This window comes from Bison bison, unplaced genomic scaffold (genome assembly GCF_000754665.1).
Source record: "Bison bison bison isolate TAMUID 2011002044 unplaced genomic scaffold, Bison_UMD1.0 scf7180017864499, whole genome shotgun sequence".
NCBI classification, from domain to species: domain Eukaryota; kingdom Metazoa; phylum Chordata; class Mammalia; order Artiodactyla; family Bovidae; genus Bison; species Bison bison.
In genome coordinates, this window is record NW_011495058.1 from 6,494,124 (window position 1) to 6,504,312 (window position 10,189).

The window sequence follows — 10,189 nt, forward strand, 5'->3', positions numbered from 1 at the left end:
GCTTCCTCTGAAGGCTCTAGAGAAGAATCCTTCCCTGCTTGCTTCTTGTAGCTGCTGGTGGGTGCTGGCTGTCTTTGGCACTCCTTAGCTTGCAGACACGTCAGTTCAGTCCATCTCCATCTTCGCATGGCTCTGTCTGTCTCTCTCCATGTCCGTGTGTTGTGTCTCTGTGACCGCTGGCCTTCTGAGAAGGGTACTGTTTGGATTTCGGGACCGCTTTAATTTATCATGACCCTATCTAATTATATCTGCATTGATTCTGTTTGCAACTGAGGTCATATTCTGGAGTTCCCTGTGGATCTGAATTTGGGAGGAGACACGCTTCAGTCCAGTACAATTGCCTTCATTTTTTTTGGTATTCAGTTAAAAGAAAGTAATGTCAATCTGGTTAGAAAAGTACAAATCCTAGCCAGCAGCCATAAGAATGATGAATGACCGAACTGATCCTTTTACTTTATGTTCGTGTCATCATCAGGGATAAACTGGATAAGCTTGTTCTTGATTTCTTCTTCCTTATTAATACAAATGTTAAATAGCCATATCCTACATGTCAAATTTCACTGTAACATTTAAAAAACGAAATATATTGTGGGTTTGCTTAGGAGGAAAATTATATCCTTATAATTTTATTGCTAACCTTTAACGCTACTTAGTAATTTTATTCTAGATAGCACAAAACATTGAAAAGCTCTCTTTAGAGAATTCCCTGGCAGTCCACCGGTTACAACTTTTACTGCTGTGAGCCTGGGTTTGATCCCTGGTCGAGGAGCTAAGATTCCACAAGCCAAGCCACCAAAAGTAAATAAATAAAATAAAAGCTCTCTTTAGCTATCGTTTTACTTAATCCTAAAACATAGAGGTCATGGGAAGCACATATGTTGGGTTTTAAAATTATATCCTTTTTAATTATATCTGTTTCCAGTGCAGGGGGCACAGGTTCAATCCCTCGTTGGGGAACTAAGATTCCCACATACCATATGGTGAGTATGTGGTACAGAACCAGAAGTCAAGTCTGTTTGAACTAACTGAAGATTCAGGTGCTTATGTGTAAGATAAGTTATTTTTTTTTACTAAAGTAGAGTTGCTGTACAATATCATATAAATTATAGGTGTACAATATAGTGATTCACAGTTTTTAAAGGTCCATTTACTGTTATTAAGAAATATTTGCTATATTCCCCATGTTGTATAATATATCCTCATATCTTATTTTATACCTAATAGGTGGCACCTCTTTGTAGGATGTGTTATTTTTAAAGATAGTGTTGTCTAGGCTCACTAAACCACGTAGATTCACTTGTGAATGTCGTGGGGCTTCTGATGGTTACACAGTTTCACATCCTGTAGCATGGTCACATGGATGGGCCAGAAGTGGGGTCCCCGAGTTGCGTGGTCCTCATCCCACTGCAGTTTTCTCTGTGTTGTAATGTCGTTCCCCAGCTTTCTCTCTTCTGGGCTTTCTGCATGTGACATTGCTTTAGAAATGGCAGAGGATGTTTCAGGCCCCCCTTTCCAGTAAAGTCAGGAGCTTCCTTATCTTTCCTGTAAATCTCTCTGGAGTACCTGCCTTGAACCAGGTGCTGTGCTGGTCGTGAGGGATGCTGACCAAGACAGAGAGGGCAGGTTTTAAGAAATTCAAACTTTGGGTGAAACAGAATACATACAAATTCTGTTACAATACCATGCATGCAGTGGATATTATGGTTGAGAGGTTTTAAAAGGACTTTGGGAAGGACTTTCCTGGTGTTCCAGGGTTAGGACTCTGCGTTTCCAATGCAGGGGGCACAGGTTCAATCCCTCATTGGGGAACTAAGATTCCCACATACCATATGGTGAGGCCAAAAAACAAAAAGTGCTCTGGAGAGATGGAAGAGAGAAGAATCAGTTATTTAATTGAAAGGAGTCTTCGGCGGGTGATGAGAGAAGCTAAGATCTGATCATTTTCTGTTTCGAACCCTGGCTTCTGTAGCATCAAGCAGTGGCTTATAAGGACACTATTTGGTTCTGATGTGCCGAACCCCGTTTTAAGGTGGAATTTCATATCTGGGATTGCTGATGGTGTTCTTGGGCTTGTGTGATCATTTGCTTAACGTATGGTGACAGTGAGGCTAAATTCTCAGTCCCTGCTCCCATCAGGCCACATCTACACTCTCGTCACCAGCCAGCTATTGCTGAAATGGCTATTGTTGTCCAGAAAGGCGCTGGGCACTGTGTTTCCTGACAGCAAGGGGAGGTTGGTACTCCAGGGTCTGCGAGGCTGTGATGGTCAACACAAGAAATCAGGTCTTAAATACTGCTGCCAGTATGTTTTGTGTTTTGTTTTATAATCGCAGTTCTTCGTCCTTGACACTAATAGTCCTCAAAGAGGAGGGTTATTGTAGGCTGAAGAGGACCGCTAATGGGTATAGAGGACCATGCACATGTGCCCTGGAGCAGCACATCTGTACAGCATCGGGTTGCACAAGGGAAGCTGGAGCACATCTGGGCGCCTCTAAATGGCACGCAGAAAGCACTTGGGTATTCGTGCTTCCTTAGCGCTGCAGACAGAAGCTAAAGCTCCTCTGTAGCATCTGAGAACTGCACCCAAAACATCTCGGAACATCTTGCCATCATTATTAGAAAAACATGGCTTGGAGCGTGCGATCCAAACTGCCACTTGAAAGGCTTCCGAGCATATTTTTGAATCCTCTCGGAATGGATGCTGGAAAAGGAAGCAGGACAGCATAGAGGAGTGATGGGGAATAAGAAAACACCGGGGGTGGGTGGGGGTGGACGCAGCTTTTGAGATGACTTCCCATGTCTGAGAAAACAAACAACACATGGCTGAGTTATAGAGAGAATGCCACTTGTATGTTTTTTTCTTCTTTTACCCCCACCTTTTTATTGAAATATAATTGATATATAACATGGTGTTAGTTTCAGGTGTACAACATAATGGTTCAATATATGCATGTACTGCAAAATGATCACCACAGTACGTCTAGTTACATCCATCACCACATATAGTTATCCATTGTTTTCTTGTGCTGCTGCTGCTAAGTTGCTTCAGTCGTGTCTGACTCTGTGCAACCTCATAGATGGCAGCCCACCAGGCTTCCCCGTCCCTGGGATTCTCCAGGCAAGAACACTAGAGTGGGTTGCCATTTCTTTCTTCAACGCATGAAAGTAAAAAGTGAAAGTAAAGTCGCTTAGTCATGTCCAACTCTTAGAGACCCCATGGACTGCAGCCTACCAGGCTCCTCCGTCCATGGATTGTCCAGGCAAGAGTACTGGAGTGGGGTCCCATTGCTGTTTTCTTGTGATGAGAACTTTTAAAATCCAAGCAACTTTCAAACGTACAAAATAAAATTATTAACTATAGTTATCATGCTGTACATGCAAGTTTAAATTTTTCAAAAGTTCTGTTGAGGGAATTCACACATGTACAGTCCATCAGTTTGAAGTGTTCAATTTAATGGTTTTTAGTATATTCCAAGAAATGTGCACCCATCACCACAGTCACCTCGCAATCATTTTTATCAGCTCAAATATAAATCCTGAACCCTTTAGCTATCATTCCTTCCCCTGTCCCTCCCACAGCCCTAAACACTGCTACTGAAAGTCCCCTGATACGAGTGAGTCCACTCTGAGAGTTTGTTCAAAAGTGCAGTTTGTTCGTTGAATCCGATAAAGTTAGCCTAAGTACCCAACTAACACAATTGGCCACATAGTCCTGTACTATAACAAGTTTATAATACTTTTCACACAAATAATACAGTATAGAAACAAGGGATGTCTACCATCTTTTCGCCTCACTCCTGATTATTTTCTCTTTTTTGTTTACATCATGATCGCCTGACGCATCTCAGCAGTACCAGCTCCATCACCACTGCTTTTCTGCTTGCTTCTGGATAACCTGGGCTTGAAACAATGATACTGTATGGCTGTGCTCTCTACAGTGCTGTACAGTGAGTTATACAAAAGCACAGCCGCTTGTAGAGGATGCACGCACATGACCATGTACACCAGACACGTGAACTAACTTACGTGATTGTTCATGCGAACCCATGTTCACATCTTTGATTTGCAACTTGAAGTTTCCTATGTTGGGGACTTACTATGATCTACTTTCTGGCTCTAAATTTGCCTGTTCTGGACATTTCAATAGGTGTGGATTCTGAAGGCCCCAGGAGAATGTGGTCTGAAGTATCTCCTGGGTCAGCATGGTCACAGAAAGGTGGGCCTGAGCCCCAGGTGTGTGCACGCATGCTCAGTTACTCAGTGGTATCTGACTTTTTGCCACCGCATGGACTGTAGCCCACTAGGCTCCTCTCTCCATGGAATTTTCCAGGCAAGAAAACTGGAGTGGGGTGCCATTTCTTTCTCCTGGGGATCTTCCCAACCAAGGGTCAAAATTGCATCTCTTGCATCTCCTGCATTGCAGGGGATTCTTTACCATGTGCCACCTGGGAAGCCCTGGTCACCATAGTTATAAAAGCCATCAGTCCAGGCAAAAGAGGGCAGAAGATGCCAGGTATGCAGACTTCCCCAGCCTGCATACCTGCATGCGTGAGTGGATGGGGCCGGTGTCTACCCTAATGGGGAAGTCTGTGTTGCAAGTTATGTGTCCTGAGAGGCAGCCTGTGTGATGAGTTTCTCGTGCAGGGTATTTACTACACCGTATGCTTGAGATGGTACATACGGAGGCTGGGAGACAAGGAGCAGAAGTGGATTCAGAGAGATGTTGAAATGCAGTGCCTACCCAACACCAGCTTCAGCTGACCCCACAGGAAGTCTGCAACTGGAATGGGCCCTAAGAGTTGTCCTGAGTTGGGCCGAGATGGCCAGGCTTTCATAGTCCTGCGTAGATGAGTTATCAGGTGAGGGCTGCTCTGGGAACCAAGGCAGCCTGGAGCAAGTCAGCTCTTACGGCTCAGGCAATCAGCCCCTGCACAGGCTGAGCTGAAGGGTGTTGGCTGACAGCAGCTGGGTCATTCAAGGAAGGGAGATGCAGGTTGGGCATTTTGGTGTCCACTACGTATGCATTATGGTTATATTCCTTTGTTCATTAGCTCATTCATTCATGAAAGCAAGTCATCAGCCACAGTGTTCACTTGCCACTTCTGGAAACCAGGCACTGTTCTGTGTCCGCTGAACTTGAGAAGCAAGCCTGCCTTCTAGTCAGGAGATAGTCTGCACAAGGAACATGAGGGTACCAAGTGGTCCAGGCGCTCTGATTGTCAGGAAAGGGCTGAGATGGTGAGTGAAAAGGCACGGCCACAGGGAGACGTGGGATAAGAGCATTGCAGGCTCAGGGGATGGCATGGCAAAGGCCCCATCAGGAACCCCGGTGAGTTCCAGGACAGAAACAGGATGGTAAGAGCATGGAGGAGTGGAATTAAATGGGGTCAAGGCAAGGAGTTTGTATTCTAAGCATGATGGGAATTATTAGAAGGTTTGTAAGTAGCAGGGAATTTTCTTGAAAGAGGCACTTATCTGAAAGTGTTTAGCACCTGCCAGTCCTGTGTCTTTCATATGAGTAACTCATTCAGTCCTCACAGCAGCCTTATCAAGTAAGTACAGCTGTTTACCCTATTTTGCAGTTGAAGAAACCGAGCACACAGGATAAATGACTTGCCTAAAGTGAGTGGCCGAACTGGGGACCCAAACTGAGGAAGTCAGGCTTAGAATTCTGTGTGCCTGACCCCTTTGTTCTGGAAAGACCACCTGGTTAATATGTGGGGCAAGGGTTGAATTGGGAGGCCATTTGGGAACCTGTTCTAGGTGATTTTGCTCTGGAGTTGGATGGATGTGGCTGCATTTGGTAAATGTGGGTGTAAGAGAGTGTGACATCTATGATCTTTATCTGGGGGACCTGGAGGGTGGGGGGAGAAGTCTGGGTTGTCACAGGTCTGCTAGTGACCTAGAAAGAAATCTAATTTATCTGTAAGGGACATGGATTCCTCCCTGCTGTCTCCAGAAACCATTCATTTTCTAAAGCTTGCTTGTTCTAAATCCTTGCTCCGGGATGGATTGGGCTGAGAGAAGGTCGTGCCAGTTCCCTCACTCCCACAAAGACCAGTCCACTGCACAGGAGCCCTCCACCTGGGGCTCCTGCCATGGTGCTGTTTGCCAGCACGTGGTGAGGGCAGTTAGAGATCAGCATCACTCACTCAGCAGTCTTTAACCCCCAAAGGATGATGAAGCTAATATTTAATTTAGGATATATACCCTTGGGAGTCTGTCAAGATTTTTTTTTTTTAATTATTTCTTGACAAGAATGAGAATACTTTTTCCATTCTGCTGTGAGGACTTATCTTCCATTGAAAGTCAGAAAATTGGTAATGACCTTGGCTGATAGGAAGTGAAACTTTAAGGTGCTCTTGACGACTGTGTTGAGAAAAATGGTTTGGCTTTTTTGGGGAAAAGCATGATTTGACTGGGATTAATTTTTTTAAAGCAAGGTTTAGAGGGCTGTTTGAAGGAGTATTGTGGCAGAAAAAAAGGAGAAGTACTACTTGGTTTCACTCTCACTTTCATTATTCTGTCTAAAACTGCTGTCTAGCATAATAGCCATTAGCTATATTTGGGCGCTGTCTGGGGAGGCCTTACAAATAGCTGTGAAAAGAAGAGAAGCGAAAAGCAAAGGAGGAAAGGAAAGATATAAGCATCTGAATGCAGAGTTCCAAAGAATAACAAGAAGAGATGAGAAAGCCTTCTTCAGCAATCAATGCAAAGAAATAGAGGAAAACAACAGAATGGGAAAGACTAGAGATCTCTTCAAGAAAATTAGAGGTACCAAGGGAACATTTCATACAAAGGTGGGCTCGACAAAGGACAGAAATGGTATGGACCTAACAGAAGCAGAAGATAAGAAGAGGTGGCAAGAATACATAGAAGAACTGTACAAAAAAGATCTTCATAACTCAGATAATCATGATGGTGTGATCACTGACCTAGAGCCAGACATCCTGGAATGTGAAGTCAAGTGGGCCTTAGAAAGCATCACTACAAACAAAGCTAGTGGAGGTGATGGAATTCCAGTTGAGCTCTTTCAAATCCTGAAAGATGATGCTGTGAAAGTGCTGCACTCAATATGCCAGCAAATTTGGAAAACTCAGCAGTGGCCACAGGACTGCAAAAGGTCAGTTTTCATTCCAATCCCAAAGAAAGGCAATGTCAAAGAATGCTCAAACTACCTCACAATTGCACTCATCTCACACGCTAGTAAAGTAATGCTCAAAATTCTCTAAGCCAGGCTTCAGCAATATGTGAACCGTGAACTTCCAGATGTTCAAGCTGGTTTTAGAAAATGCAGAGGAACCAGAGATCAAATTGCCAACATCCGCTGGATCATGGGAAAAGCAAGAGAGTTCCAGAAAAGCATCTATTTCTGCTTTATTGACTATGCCAAAGCCTTTGACTGTGTGGATCACAATAAACTGTGGAAAATTCTTCAAGAGATGGGAATACCAGACCACCTGATCTGCCTCTTGAGAAATTTGTATGCAGGTCAGGAAGCAACAGTTAGAACTGGACATGGAACAACAGACTGGTTCCAAATAGGAAAAGGAGTACGTCAAGGCTGTATATTGTCACCCTGTTTATTTAACTTCTATGCAGAGTACACCATGAGAAACGCTGGGCTGGAAGAAGCACAAGCTGGAATCAAGATTGCGGGAGAAATATCAATAACCTCAGATATGCAGATGACACCACCCTTATGGCAGAAAGTGAAGAGGAACTAAAAAGCCTCTTGATGAAAGTGAAAAAGGAGAGCGAAAAAGTTGGCTTAAAGCTCAACATTCAGAAAACTAAGATCATGGCATCCAGTCCCATCACTTCATGGGAAATAGATGGGGAAACAGTGGAAACAGTGTCAGACTTTATTTTTTTTGGCTCCAACATCACTGCAGATGGTGACTGTAGCCGTGAAATTAAAAGACTCTTACTCCTTGGAAGGAAAGTTATGACCAACCTAGATAGCATATTCAAAAGCAGAGACGTTACTTTGCCAACAAAGGTCCGTCTAGTCAAGGCTATGGTTTTTCCTGTGGTCATGTATGGATGTGAGAGTTGGACTGTGAAGAAGGCTGAGCACTGAAGAATTGATGCTTTTGAACTGTGGTGTTGGAGAAGACTCTTGAGAGTCCCTTGGACTGCAAGGAGATCCAACCAGTCTGTTCTGAAGGAGATCAGCCCTGGGATTTCTCTGGAAGGAATGATGCTAAAGCTGAAACTCCAGTACTTTGGCCACCTCATGCGAAGAGTTGACTCATTGGAAAAGACCCTGAATCTGGGAGGGATTGGGGACAGGAGGAGAAGGGGACGACAGAGGATGAGATGTCTGAATGGCATCACTGACTCGATGGATGTGAGTCTGGGTGAACTCCGGGAGTTGGTGATGGACAGGGAGGCCTGGCGTGCTGCGATTCATGGGATCGCAAAGAGTCGGACATGACCGAGCAACTGAACTGAACTGAACTGAACTGAAATAAGTTAAACATAGAAAGACAAGTGTCATACGGTATCATTTATATGTGGAATCTAAAAATATGATACAAATGAACTCATTTACAAAACAGAAACAGACTCATACATGGAAAACAAATTTATGGTTACCAACAAGTTTGAGATTAGCATATTCACACTATGTAAATTAGATAAACAATGAGGGCTCACTGTATAGCACAGGGAACTCTACTCAATATAATAACCTATAAAGGAAAAGAACCTGAAAAAAACAGATTTATTAATATATGTATATGTATCACCTAATTGCTTTGCTGTAGCAAACCATTGTAAATCAATTGTACTTCAATATGAAATAAAAGTTAAAAAGCAAATTTAAATAAATTAAGGTGAAATCAAATTAAATAAACGTCCCTCAGTCACATGAGTCATATTTGAAGTGCTTAGTACCCACATTGCTACCATATTGGACAGAACAGATACGGAAATTTTCCATCATTATAGAAAGTTGTATTGGACAGCACTGCTTTAAGCCTTAGAATCTTAGGATTGTTTTGGAATCTTGGAGTTACATTGTAAATTGCAATGCTCAGGAGAGTAAAAATTTTTAGAGAAACCTATAGATATGCTTAAACATGAAAAAAAAAGACTACCCCATCTAAAAGGACCACTCTGAAGTCCCAGTATCTGAAGATGATAGTCTTATTTTTTTCTGGCTCAGTCAGTACACGGAACCCTCAGTTCCTGAAAAGTTGGGTCTGTGGCTGAGTTTTCCAGCTTGATTTTGTTTAGTAGGATATATAGGACTACCACGGAGAAGGCAATGGCACCCCACTCCAATACTTTTGCTTGGAAAATCCCATGGACGGAGGAGCCTGTTAGGCTGCAATCCATGGGGTCGCTAAGAGTTGGATATGACTGAGCGACTTCACTTTCACTTTCCACTTTCGTGCATTGGAGAAGGAAATGGTAACCCACTCCAGTGTTCTTGCCTGGAGAATCCCAGGGATGGGGGAGCCTGGTGGGCTGCTGTCTATGGGGTCACACAGAGTCGGACACGACTGAAGTGATTTAACATAGCATAGCATAGCATAGGACTACCACACAATTGCACTCCTTTCACACGCTAGTAAAGTAATGCTCAAAATTCTCCAAGCCAGGCTTCAGCAATATGTGAACTGTGAACTTCCAGATGTTCAAGCTGGTTTTAGAAAAGGTAGAGGAACCAGAGATCAAATTGCCAACATCCACTGGATCATCAAAAAAGCAAGAGTTCCAGAAAAACATCTATTTCTGCTTTATTGACTATGCCAAAGCCTTTGGCTGTGTGGATCACAATAAACTGTGGAAAATTCTTCAAGAGATGGGAATACCAGACCACTTGACCTGTCTCTTGAGAAACCTGTAAGCAGGTCAGGAAGCAACAGTTAGAACTGGACATGGAACAACAGACTGGTTCCAAATAGGAAAAGGAGTATATCAAGGCTGTATATGGTCACCCTGCTTATTTAACTTCTATGCAGAGTACACCATGAGAAACGCTGGGCTGGAAGAAGCACAAGCTGGAATCAAGATTGCCAGGAGAAATATCAATAACCTCAGATATGCAGATGACACCACCCTTATGGCAGAAAGTGAAGAGGAACTAAAAAGCCTCTTGAGAAAGTGAAAGAGGAGAGTGAAAAAGTTGGCTTAAAGCTCAACATTCAGAAAACGAAGATCATGGCATCCAGTCCCA

The 10,189-nt window shown here is 43.4% G+C and overlaps 1 protein-coding gene across 3 annotated transcripts in view; it reads left to right on the plus strand.

The window, feature by feature from the left end:
• GLI3 (GLI family zinc finger 3) overlaps positions 1 to 10,189 on the plus strand; it is a 321,249-nt gene that overhangs the window by 56,264 nt on the left and 254,796 nt on the right. The gene's annotated exons all lie outside the window — the stretch shown is intronic.